Source organism: Rhinopithecus roxellana, chromosome 8 (genome assembly GCF_007565055.1).
Source record: "Rhinopithecus roxellana isolate Shanxi Qingling chromosome 8, ASM756505v1, whole genome shotgun sequence".
Taxonomy (NCBI): Eukaryota; Metazoa; Chordata; class Mammalia; order Primates; family Cercopithecidae; genus Rhinopithecus; species Rhinopithecus roxellana.
Genome location: NC_044556.1, coordinates 24,489,245 through 24,502,640, shown reverse-complemented (window position 1 = coordinate 24,502,640; position 13,396 = coordinate 24,489,245).

The window sequence follows — 13,396 nt, the reverse complement described above, 5'->3', positions numbered from 1 at the left end:
TATGTAGCTACTGTCCCTCAAGGAGGTGGAGCATAACTGCCCACTCATTAGGTGCACAGTGACTGAATTTTCTTCATTCCATTGTGAAAAGGAGGGAAAAAGATTAAACTTTAAAATGGAGAAAACTGTCAAGCACTACCTCAGCCAGGTGGTGAACATCAAGAGTAGTAAATCATGTTGATAACACATAACCACGATATGATGTGATGAGAATGGCATTTTATCTCTGGGTCACCCTCCAAAGAATCTGTAACTCCAGTGTAATCAGAAAAACATCAAAGAAGTCCAACGGAGTAACATCTATAAAATACCAAAAACCAAGGTAAATCTAAGAAACTGTCACAGTCAAGAGAAGCCTAAAGAGGTAGATGGTTGAATGCAAAGTAGCAGCCTGGATGGGATCCTGAAACAGAACCAGGACATTTGGTAAAATCTAAGACTATATGAATAAGGTATGGACTTCAGTTAATAATAATGTATCAGTATTGGTTCATTAATTGTAACAAAGGTACCATCTGTTCACTAATGTAAGGTGCTAATTTAACAGTGGGGAAAACTGGCTGTGTGAGTATATGGGCACTCTACCTTCCAATTTTCCTATAAATATAAAACAAAACTAAATTAACTAAAATAAATAGTAAACCAAATAAAAATAAACTAAAAATCTCATAAGGATAAATTTTAAAATAAACTTAAAAACCCTAATGATTAAAATGAAGTTTAATTTAAAAGTATTTTACCCTACAGACAGCTCAATGTTTAACCCAAGGAATAAATTTTTATTGTGCAGTTTCAAGCAACAGTAGGCAATTTCATGTTTGTATGGTGATGGTCAAGTCATGTCATAGTCCTCAGCACTTGTCATTAACAATGCAGAAAGCAATCTATGAGGTACCTTTAAAAATAAGTCCCAAATTTTGGAGTCTTTAGATATCTTCTGTTGACATTATAGGTGCCATAATTCAGCAAGATACTCTGGGTAATGCCTTTTGCAATGCCAGAGCATATCAGTTGGAGTGTATCTCTTTGCCAATTAGCATTCAAGGGTTGCAGTAAGAGGATGAAAAAAATAAATGTGCTAAAATTGATACTCACAATAACAGGATTACATATCAACATTTATTTTCTCACATACATTTCACATATATTAGAAAAAATTTAAATATTTTATACTAAAAATACTTTTGTATTATATACTAGAAGGAAAACCAAAGAATATAAAAGTTGTTATAAAATTTTGGATTCATTTTCTTCTGCTGGGTTAGAAATTGTAGTTTGTGTGTTGTCCATATTGAGCTGGCTCCAATGTCTAAGAACTACACTGTCGCTAATTGTTGTAAATCATGTTTGCACAATTTAAGTAAAACATCTTTTAAAGGTAGAAAAATCAATTTATTGCCCTGCAAAGGGCAATAAGTGGCTTCTGCATTGAGGATAAAGTACTGAAATTGCTCATGCTACTCTGGTGACTCAAATTCAGCTGTTGGTCTTTGCTACACTGGCAGATGTTACTCTGAGCTACTGCCATGTATTTATTTAAAAATCTACTAAAATAAAGCAACAGCTATTCATATGTCGTAAACATTTTCTTTTGAAAAATAAAGACTTGTGGAATCTAATGACTTCTAATGTGCTATATGGTTTTTACTTACAAATTGCATAAAGTGGAGTTCTACAGTTCCACTCAGAATTGTACAATATCCATTTGGAGCAGGATTGTTCTGTCTCTATCCTTTCACCAAGTGGATAGGGGCACCATGGTTTTAGGAGGCCAACAATGATAGAGCCAAATGGCTGTGTCTGATTCATGGCATCCAAGGACAGAAAACTATTTTTAACAGGTAGAACTGTACTCCTGTAGGGCTGATTTATTCTCTCTTAATAAGAAAAGACTTATAATTGGGATAAAATCAACTGAACATATTTAATACGTTTTGACATATGTAGAAACCTATGAAACTATTACCACAATAACATAATGAATATGTTCTTCATCTGTAAGAGTTTTCTTTTGACCTTTGTAATCCCTTTCACCTGCCACCCTTCCATCCTCCCTCAGACAACCACTGATATATCAGTATAGATTAATTTACATTTTCCATAGCTTTAATAAAGTGGAATCATATAGTATGTTTTTTGTTTAGTAAGGTTTCTTTCATTCAGCCTAAATATTATAGAGTAATATTCCATTGTATGCATATGTACTCCATGATTTGTTTGTTCATTCATCTGTTGATGCGTATTTGGGTGTTTTTTCAAGTATAACTTTCTATAAGGACATAGACTTTCCTTCTTCTTGGGTAACTGCCTAGGAGTAGAATAGCTTGTCCATATGGTGGTTGTATGTTTAATTTTTTTCTTTTTAGAAACAGACAAACTGGTTTTCAAAGTAGTGATATTATATAAAATTCCTACCAGCTGTGTGTAGAAGTTTGTTTCTCCACATCTTTATTAACACTCTTCATGATCTGTCCTTTTAATTTTAGTCATTCCAAAAGGTATACAATGGTATATCTTTGTGGTTTAATTTGCATTTCTCTAATGACTAAGAATTTCTCTCATTATATATAATATCTATATAATGAATTATATATATATAACATTATATATATTTTTATATGCCTACTTACAATTATTTGTCTTCATGTATTCTTTGTACAAGTGTCTGTTTAAATCTTTTGCTCAGTTGTTTATTGGGTTGATTTCTTACTTTTGAGTTTTGAGATTTCTTTGTATTTGCTGGGTGGAAGCCTATTATCAGACATATACTTGCAAATATTTTGTTCCAGTAAAAATTTAGCTTTTCATCCAATTAGTAATATCTTCAAGAACAGAGGTTTTAAATTTAGATAAAGTCTAATTCATTAATTTTTATTTTTTTTCTTTGCCTAACCCAAGGTCACAAAGGCTTTCTTGTATGTTTTCTTATACATACAACTGTATGTTTTACAGTTTTTGGTTTTATGTTTATGTCTATGATCCATTTGGGATTAATTTTTATATAAATTAAATTGTGTATGCATTGGTATTTATTTATTTATGTTGGCATATGGATAACAGGTTTTTATAGCAGCATTTTTTAAAACTATTCTTTCCCCTCTGAATTTTCTTTGCACCTTCATAAAAAGCAGTCCATGTATGTGTGGGTCTATTTGTGGTCTGTATTCTTTCCCATTTTATCTGTTTGTCTCTCATGACATTGATACCACATTGATATGATTTGGCTGTGTCCTCACCCAAAACTCATCTTGAATTGTACTCCCAATAATTCCCACATGTTGTGGGAGGGACCCAGTAGGAGATAATTGAATCATGGGGATGGTTTTCCCCATACTGTTAGCATGGTAGGGAAAACGTCTCACGAGATCTGATGGTTTTTCCAGGGGTTTCTGCTTTTGTGTCTTCCTCATTCTCTCTTTGCCTGTTGCCATCCATGGAAGACGGGACTTTCTCTTCCTTGCCTTCTGCTATGACTATGAGACTTCCCCAGCCACATGGAACTGTAAGTCCAATTAAACCTCTTTCTTTTGTAAATTGCTCAGTCCCAGGTATGTCTTTATCAGCAGTGTGAAAACAGACTAATACACACATTGTCTTAGTTACTGAAATTTGTATTCACTTACTTATTCATTAGAGATGGGGTCTCTCTCTGTCACCCAGACTGGGGTGCAGTGATGTAATCATAGCTCACTGCAGCCTCAAACTCTGAGCTCAGGCAATCCTCCTGCCTCAGCCTCCCAAGTAACTAGGACTACAGGCATGTGCCACCATGCTCAGCTAAGATTACTGTAAATTTATAATAAAGTCTTGAAATCAGATAGTTCTGGCTTCTCAACTTTGTTCTTTTTCAAAGTTGTTTTGGCTGCTCTAGCCTATTTGTATTTCTGTATGAACTCTAGAATTAGTTTGTCATGTTTTACAAAACATTCTCCTCTGATTCAAACAAAATGCTTAGAAATACAGTTAATATTTTACTTTAAGCTTACATCCTGCAAACTTGCCAAATTCACTTATTAGTTCTAGTAGCTTTTGTGTAGATTTCATCACATTTTCCAAGGTGATCATGTCATCTATGAACAAAACAAATTTCTTTTCTTTTCCTATGTTACTTTCCACTGCTTTTATTTCTTTTTCTTGCATTATTCCACAGGCTACAACTCTCTAATTCAATGTTGAATAGAAGAGTAGATATCCTTGTTTTGTCCATAGTTTTAGGGGAAAAGATAGCATTCCATCTTTCATCATTAAGTATGAAGTTAACTGTAAATTTTTGCCTTTTGCACAGTTGATGAAGTCTTCCAACCTTAGATTTATGAGAATATTTACCAGTCATGAATACTGGATTTGGTCAAATGTTTTTCCTGCATCTATTGAATGATCAGGCTTTACTTTTTAAATTTGTTAACATGGAGAATTACATTGATTGATTGTTGAATGTTAAGCCAAACTTGCATTCCTGGCATAAAGCCTGTAATTACTTTTTATATACTTTAAGATTTGATTTACTAATGTTTTTTCATAAGAAATACTAGTTTATAGTTTTTTCCCCTAATATATTTTTCTGAGTTTGGTATCTGGATAACGCTATCCTCATAAAGTGAATTAGGAAGTACTCTCTCTTCTTCAAGTTTTCCAATCTGATGATCTCTGCGTTTTGACCTGAGTGTCAATAACATTTAAATTTAATATGATGATTTGACATCATTAGAGTTAAGTCTATCATCCTGTTATTTCATTTCTATTTGTTCCATCTATTCTTTATTCACTATTTTCAGCCTCCTTTTAGAGTAATTGAATATTTCATTCCATTTTATCCCTTCTGTTGGCTTATTAACCATAACTCTTTGCTATTTTACTTGATGCTTTAGGATTTATATTACACATCTTTCATTGATTATAGTGTACCTTCAAATAAGACTATATCACTTCATGTATAATAATTTTTCAATAGTGTAGTTACATTCCCCTATGCTACTGTTATATATATTTCATTAATGTATGTTATAAACTCTCAATACAATATTATTTTTGTTGATATAGCCAATTATCTTTTAAAGAAATTTAAATATTAAAACTTTTCATATTTACCCATGTAGTTACTATTCTGATGTTATTTTTCTTCTTCCTAGAGTACTTTATTTAAAATATATTTTGGTGTAAATCTACTGGTGAATTCTTTCAGCTTTTGTATAGCCAAAAATCAATGCTTATTTCACCTTTGTTTTTGAAATATAGTTTTTCTAAGTGTAGAATCCTTGATTGGTAGTTTTTTTGTATTTGCTTTTATAATCAGTACTTTAATGATTTTTCACTGCTCTCTTTTCTTGCATTGTTTTTGATGAGGCATTTGCAATTATTCTGATCTTTATTCCTCTGTATATAAGGATTTTTTTCTCCAGTTGCTATTAAGATTTTTGTATCATAAGTTTTTACAAATAATTTGATTATAAAGTACTTTGGTATGGTTTTCTTCAAATGCCTTGTGCTTGGAGTGCATTGAACTTCTTGAATCTAAGTGCTTATAGTTTTCTTAAAAAAACAATTTTGAACATCTTTAAGCCATTATTTCTTCAAATATTTTTACTGTGTTTTAGGGAACCCTAACATTGGGCTGCTTGAAATTGTACAAATCATTAATGTTCTTTTATATTTTGCTTAGTTTCAGTTTGGATAGTTTCTATTACTATGCCTTCAAATTCATTAGTTTTCTATGATATCTAATCTACCATTAATTCCATCCAGAGCACTGTTTCAGATTTTGTAGTTTTCACCCTTAGATGTCCAATTTGTGCCTTTTTTTTTTAACACCATCAATAATACTGTTATAATTACTGTTTTAATGTCATTGTTAGCTAATTCTAATATCTGTGTCAGTTCTGGGTTGGTTTTAAATGGCTTTTCTCCTCATTATGGATTATATTTTCCTGCATCTTTGTATGCCTCTTACTCTTTGATTGGATGCAAGATATTGTGAATATTACTGTGTTCAATGCAAGATATTTTTGTATTCTTATAAACAGTTGGTTACTAAGAAATAGTTTGATCCATCCAGGTCTTTCTTTTGAGAATTTTAAAAAGAAGATTTAGAGTACTAAATGTAGGAGCAGATCAGCATTCAGCCTAAAGATAATTATTTCCTGTTACTGAAGCAAGGCCCTTTTGAATCACTCTAACCAATGTGCCATGAATTATGTTTTTCCAGTCTGGGTGATGGAAACAGGAACTGTTCTTGGTCTATGTGAACACTGAACATTGCTCTCTGTAATCCTCTGGGATGATTCCACCCATCCATGAGGAGTTTCCTCATACATGTGCACTGACCGGTACTCTGCTGAATATTTGAGGAGGACCCTTCAAGGTCCCTGTAGTTTTTCTCTGTGTAGCTCTCTTTTTGCCAATATTCTCTCTGGCAAAATCTAGCCACTTTGCTTTCCTCGTATTTTCATCTCTGTCTTAGAGGGTTGACAGGTTTTATCCAAGGTTACTCTCCATGCACCATGGTTTCCCCAAACAATTAAGGCACTACACTGGGGAAATCAGAGCACATCTCACTTGCTTCTCATCTCTCTGGGTTTACTGACCTTAGTTACCAGATATCCAGTGTCTTAAAAATGGTTTTATCATATGTTTTGTCTGTTTTAGTTGTTTCAGGCATGACTAGGTTCCATTTGTTCCCTCCTACTCTATCTCATTTGATAGCAAAACACTTATCCCCTTTTCAGGATGCAAATTGATAACCTTATACCTCTTCATACATCAATGTGTCAACTTACAATGAGTCAATCCTAGGTTTTATGATTTGTATACTTTGTGTGCACACCACGTAGAGTGTGGATCTCCCCATATGCTTTTCTGCTACTGGCTGGGTGTTTCCATCACACAAATGAAAGGTAGCTCTTACTTGCAAAACTCTAAGAACCCTTATTTTAATAAGTATCAAGTGTTAACATATGGGAATTTAATGAAAGCTTAAAGATTATGTTGGATTGCAGTATGTTTTCCAATTTTATGATAGGAAAATTGATGTTTCTTCCATTAATTTTTGTGAAACAAATTCTATCAGGTAAATGAAACCTCAAAATTTAAAGAAAAAAAAAAAAAACGGGGAATAAGAAATTAGGTCATGCCACAGTAGCTGTAAATTGTGGGAGAAAAATATCCTGATTGCTCAGCTCAAGTTTGAGCTTTAAATCTTTTACTAGCTTCTTAGCTTGCCTGTGAAGTGCTGAGTCCTGGCAGGTGGCTCACCACAGGGACTAATCTGGGAACATTCAATTGCACAGAGAGCTACTAATCCCTGGAGGTTAATGGTGCAGACTGAACTGATTGTCTGGCATTACCTACAGCCCTAGGAAGCATTGTTTGGGACCCAGGACCAACTCAACAGGATGGAGATGGGATTGGAGGTATTGTCACCAGCCTGAAGCCCCAGAGACATGCATAGAGTTAGAATGGGTTGCTAAACTTGTCCTTAAAAACTGGAAAACAATCTTATATGATCAATTATCTTTCAACTATTTCAATAATAACACTAACTAAAAAGCAGGCTATAGAAGTATGGAAGAAATAAATAATCTACTAGAGCAATTATACTGTAAAAATTTCTCCCAAAGTAAGGATAGTCAACTAGCTTGAAACTTTGTTAAGTAGACTTCTTTGTTTCTCTTGCTATGTAGGAAATTCCTTGCAACCAACCATGAAGGAAATTTATTTGATGCCTCATATTTTCTCATGAAATTTCAGAAGCATTTTGTATTCTGCAGTATAATTTTTCTGTATGTGCTTTAATATAAAAACTATGTCTTCAATTACTTACTATTAAATTACTTAACTTGCCCTACTTCCAAATCATTAGATAAAATTGTAACTCCAGGAATATGTGGTGCATTTATCTCATGGCATCGTGCACCAGCACACAACCACATCCCCTTAGGTGCATATGTAATCTAATCTGAGAAGATCTTTATGAGAATAAAGTGCATCAGGTCTAGAAAATACTCTTCTTTGTGCTTTGTGAGGGCAGTCTTAAGCCTAATCTTTAATAAAGGTGCACAAAAAATATTTTTCAACTCTCTTACTGATTAAATTTTGCTCCTCGATTTTTGAACTTTAAAGTTCTACTCACAAATCTCAATCTTATGTTTTAAAACAACAAGTAAAATACCAGTAGTGTAATCTTTATTTATACTCTACTTGGACGTGTGTGTGTTTGTGCATAGTCAAAGAAACATATTCAATGTATGTGTATTTCCTTAAAGAAAATTGCCACAGATAAATACAAGGGTATTTGCTTTGTTCCATTTTTAGTTTTTCTTAAATGCCTCTCTCTTTAGCTTAGAAACTCTGAACATACATGAGTTTCTGTAATATTTGTTGAAAGTCATTAAGATGGCTTTAGTTAGGCAGATATCTGTTTCTTCTTCTGTGTAAAACAGAACCAAATGAGAACCCTAGTGTCTCTGCAGCTGGTTCACTAGTTGAAAAGCTTTTTTTCATCCTTACTGGAGAAGTCAGATGAGTTTTTTTTTTTCTTTTTTCTCTTGATAACTCTCCTGTCTAGACACACTGCTCTATTCTTTTTTCCCTCCCCTCAAGCAGGATGGCAATGATTTTGTGTTTCTCTCTGATCATATTCTCCATCCCACAGTCATGCACCTATAATGCCCTGCTCTGAGTTCCTGCTTCCCCGATCCCTGCAAACTAATCTAAGCTCAGCCTTGCACCTCCTCTGGACTCTCCCATCCACTAATATCAATGACTGTTTCACATGTGTGGATCTCTACAGGAATTTTTGTTTGCAATTTTCATTTGACATTTTTACACTTATCGGGTTGTATGTTGTATTTTTAATACTTCTTTTGTGAATGTATATCCAATCTCTCCAACTAAGCTAATGAGTTTCTTGAGAGAAATTGTCTATGTCTTGAATGGACTCCTTCCCTATCAGTTTTTAGTGACAATGCACAAAATAGGTATTGATAAATATTTGAATAATAAATTTTATAGTTTTACTATACATTTTAGCTTTGACAGAGGCTATGATGGCTGAGATGCAGCATCTGCTTCTGTGTGTTCATGCTAAATGGGAACTATTGACTAGACAATATGTCATTAATTGCAGACATGAAATGAGTTTTTTAAAAAAATACTAGTTTTCAATTTTGTGTAGAGACAAGGTCTTGTCATGTTGCACAGGCTGGTCTCAAACTCCTAGACTCAAGCAATCCTCCTGCCTTGGCCTCCTAAAGTGCTGGGATTATAGGCCTGAGCCACTGCTCCAGCCTGGAATGGTTTTTTTTTTAATCAGTCAAAGAAATTTTATATGATTTAAGCAGCTGTTTTTAAAAGCTACACAAAACTTTTATTTTTTCTGGCCTTCAAAGGGCATGAATATACACAAAAATATAACTAGGACATTTTATTGTTGAATTAAATTAATCTGTATACAGCCAAAAGTAAATTTAACTTTTAAATCTTTAATAATTCCTCAGTGAGTAGCCTGGGGAAAAATCATTTAAGAGAAGTTATTTGATCCCATGTTATATTTTCTTACATTGATTCAGTATAAGAAGTTTAGCCAGACAAAGATTCCAATGTAAAGAAAGTTTGCAGGAGTACAGTTCTCCTGGATGTTTATATTATTTAAATGTTAATTTCTCTCCCAATGCATGATTTGACTGCTGACATCATTCAAATATGTCAACATGTGTAGATTTTTTTTAGGAGGTTTTTAGAGGGGTTTTCTATAGGTCTTTATGCTTTTTCAGTACAAAACTCTAAGCATGCCATAAATCCAGGTTGCTGTGTCTTAGGGAGACACAGAGGGAGAACACCAGCAGGAGTACTTAGAAGCATTTAAAAATATATTCCTTTCCCCTCTGTCTTTGTCGTATATCTTCTCTTTAGCACCACCCTTAGAAATCAAGTTTTTAAAATAAAACTATCCAGACAGTGTGGAAAAAAAGAGAAATCAGGTTAAAAACATACAAGGCCAAAGTATGATGAGAAAAAGAAGCAGGTCATCTGAGAAAATTATTGAGAGGAGTGATGGGAAAGGAAGAAGCAGAAACACAAATAATTTTGTGGGAGTTAAGAGTCAAGGTCTGAATACTGAAATTACTTTGGAGAAAATGGATAGAAAACTGTGTCAAATAAATATAGAAATTAAATTTTTTTTGAAGAGAGGTTTAGTGCCATTTTTTTTTGAAGAGAAGATCACTTGGTATCTTTCAAACTTGATGAAATTTCCAAGCTAACATCTTTATGAAAACCACAAGACAGGAATAAGAGAGAGGCTATGTGGCAATTTGTTTGTTTTTGTTTCAACTGCTTCTGTGAAATGTGGGATGAGAAAAACTCTTCTATTTGGATGCCAGGATACTAGTAATATGTACTATCTTAACTTTTATAGCAGTAATTTCAAAGAAGATGAAGCCAAGGGATTAAGAAAAAAAATAAGACATACAATAGATACTTGGGAGAATGACTTTGAACTTGCAAAAATAGTAATGTCATCTTATTTTTCCCTTGATGGTTAATTTTGCCTGTGAAGCTTATGAAAGACAAACTGTCCATAGAAAATTCAATCCCTGTTGGAAAGTTCTGGTTTTGCAGGGAGACAGTAAACAATTGAAGCAAAAGCAGAACAAACAGAATAACCAAATCTAAAATTTCATTAACCTTCCTTCTTGGGTCTCATGAAGGAATTTTTCCTCCCTTTCTCAGCTTCTTATTAAAGGTCTGGGAGGTTGCAAAAGTTTCACCTTATGATGTTTCTTGCAGTTTGTAATTTCTTTGCTGATAGTGAAATTTTATCTTATTTCTTATTTACAGAATAAAAGAAATATTTGTCATGAGTTGGACTTGTCTTTATTTGCAGAGATTTTCTTCTAACCATATATTAGTCAAGACTCTGGCTGTAAATAAGAGAAACCAGTCTGAACTATCTTAGGCCAAAAAGGAGAATTTATTCTATGTAAATGCAGAGGTGACTCACGTAACTTAAGAACAGAAATGCAAGTGGATCGCAATAGATGGTGATAACTAGGAGCAGGAAAGGGATCAGGAATCTCTGTTTATTGTCTCTAGTTTCCTCTATGTATCATTTTATCTTCTTTCCAGTTAAACATTTGCCTTCTATCTGTATGCCCATGTATACTGCAGCATTAATCACAATAGCCAAGAAATGAAGCAATCCAGTATCCATTGACAAATGGATGGATAAAGAAAATACGGTACATACATACAATGGAATATTATTTAGCCTTAACAATGAAGGACATCCTGACACATGCTACAACATAAATGGACTTTGAAGACATTATGTTAAAAGCAATAAGCAAATCACAATAGACAAATACTATAAGACATATGATTCCACTTATATCAGGTACTTAGAGTTGTCACATTCATAAAGACAGAAAGTAGAATGGTGGTTTCTCAGGGGAGGGGAAGGAGAGACTAGGGAGCTGTTGTTTAATGGGTATAGAGTTTTAGTTTTGCAAAATGAAGAGAGTTTTGAAGATTGGTTGCATGACATTGTGAATATATTAACACTACTGAACTATATGCTTAAAAATGGTTAAGACAGTAATTAACTATATATTATTTTACCGCTTTTATTCTTTTTCAAGTTTTATTTTAGAATCAAGGGGAACATACACAGGTTTGTTACAAAAGTGTATTGTTTGATGCTGAGGTTTGAGGTATGATTGAACCTGTCACCCTGTTAGTCAGCATAGTACTGAATAGGTAGTTCCTCGGCACTCACCACAGTTTTTAAAAAATAAGTAAACAATTGTAGGTATTTAATTTGTTACTGTGCACATGAATATACTAAACAGGAAAATGTCACAAAGCTGTGGATACACATTGTTTACAACTCAGTGAGAATTGGCCTTTGTCAGCTAGCAATAAACGTCAAACTGTTCAGCACTGATTATTCATGAAGGAATATTGCTTAACAAAGAATAAAATATATTTCTGAGGTTACAAGCAACAACTAGCTTTGTCAGACTTACTGGTTGACATGATGCAAAATGGCTGCCCATTCTCAGCATCTGACTTTATATTTGATATTCTAGTCACTTACAAAGATGACAGCTGTATTAGTCCGTTTTTTACCCTGCTGATGAAGACATACCTGAGACTGGGAAATTTACAAAAGAAAGAGGTTTGTTGGACTTACAATTCCATGTGGCTGGAGAAGCCTTACAATCATGGCAGAGGGACAAGATTTCAGGCATGTCTCACATGGTGGCAGGCCACAAAAGAGAGCTTGTGCAGGGAAACTCTCCTTTTAAAAACCACCAGATCTCTTGAGACTTATTCACTATCACGAGAGCAGCATGGAAAAGACCTGATCCCATGATTCAATTACCTCCCACTAGGTCCCTCTCCTAACACATGGAAATTCAAGATGATATTTGAGGGGGGACACAGCCAAATCATATCAACAACAGTCTTCCAAATACTAGGTAAAGAAAATCTGACCCAGTTTGTTAAGGTGTGTTTACTCCTTTATCTTATCTTATTGGAAGTAAAAGATAGGAAGGGTAGTTCGTATAATACCAGTATGGCTTCCAATTGGTTTGTCCATGTGGATCTGAGGGAAGAAATAAGAATGTTTGCCCCATAAGAAGCTAGGAGACAGATTTTGGAGTCGCGGAGTCACTGATATGATTACAAGAGCCAGACAGAACTGTGGGAATCTCTGAGATGGCAGCCTCATCTTAAAGGGTGACTACTAGAGATAACAAGGGGGAGAGGCCTTGGTGAGCACCCTGGACCATTTTGGTTCCAAAGAAAGAAAAAGGGCCTAATGAACAAAATGAATGATGAAAGCAGAAAGCTAAAAACCTGGTCTAGTTCTCACTAGATGTAAATTAAAGCAGAGGCCAGCGATCAGAATTCCAACATCAGACACATGTGGAGGAGTCAGAACTGAAAAGAAATTCTAGAACCAAAGAACAAGAAGTTGAAGAGTTTGAGATAAATTGTGTCAATACACTCAGATCAAATTCTGTCTGTTTAAAATAGCACCATGAATCACCCTAACACATTTAAAGGGTATTGGCTCAAATCACTGCTTGTATTTGTTAGCTGCCAATTTGGTCAAAAACAATTTGTCTAAAACCAAACTAGTAAAAAATAATGAAACATGACTATTCTTCTGTAATTGGTTATTCATAGATTATTAATGTGGAAATAATGTGCAAGGTGTTTAGAATTGTAATGGTTTGTTTTTTCCTTTTTCAAGATTTAGAAGATTTTTCTCCAGTTTTTTAAACTTCTGTTTTCAATTTATGATGCATTTTCACCCAATTATGTTAGCTTTTCTGATTTAGCAATACTTTTATGATTTTGTACCAAATTGCTCAAACCAACCTAGTCTAAA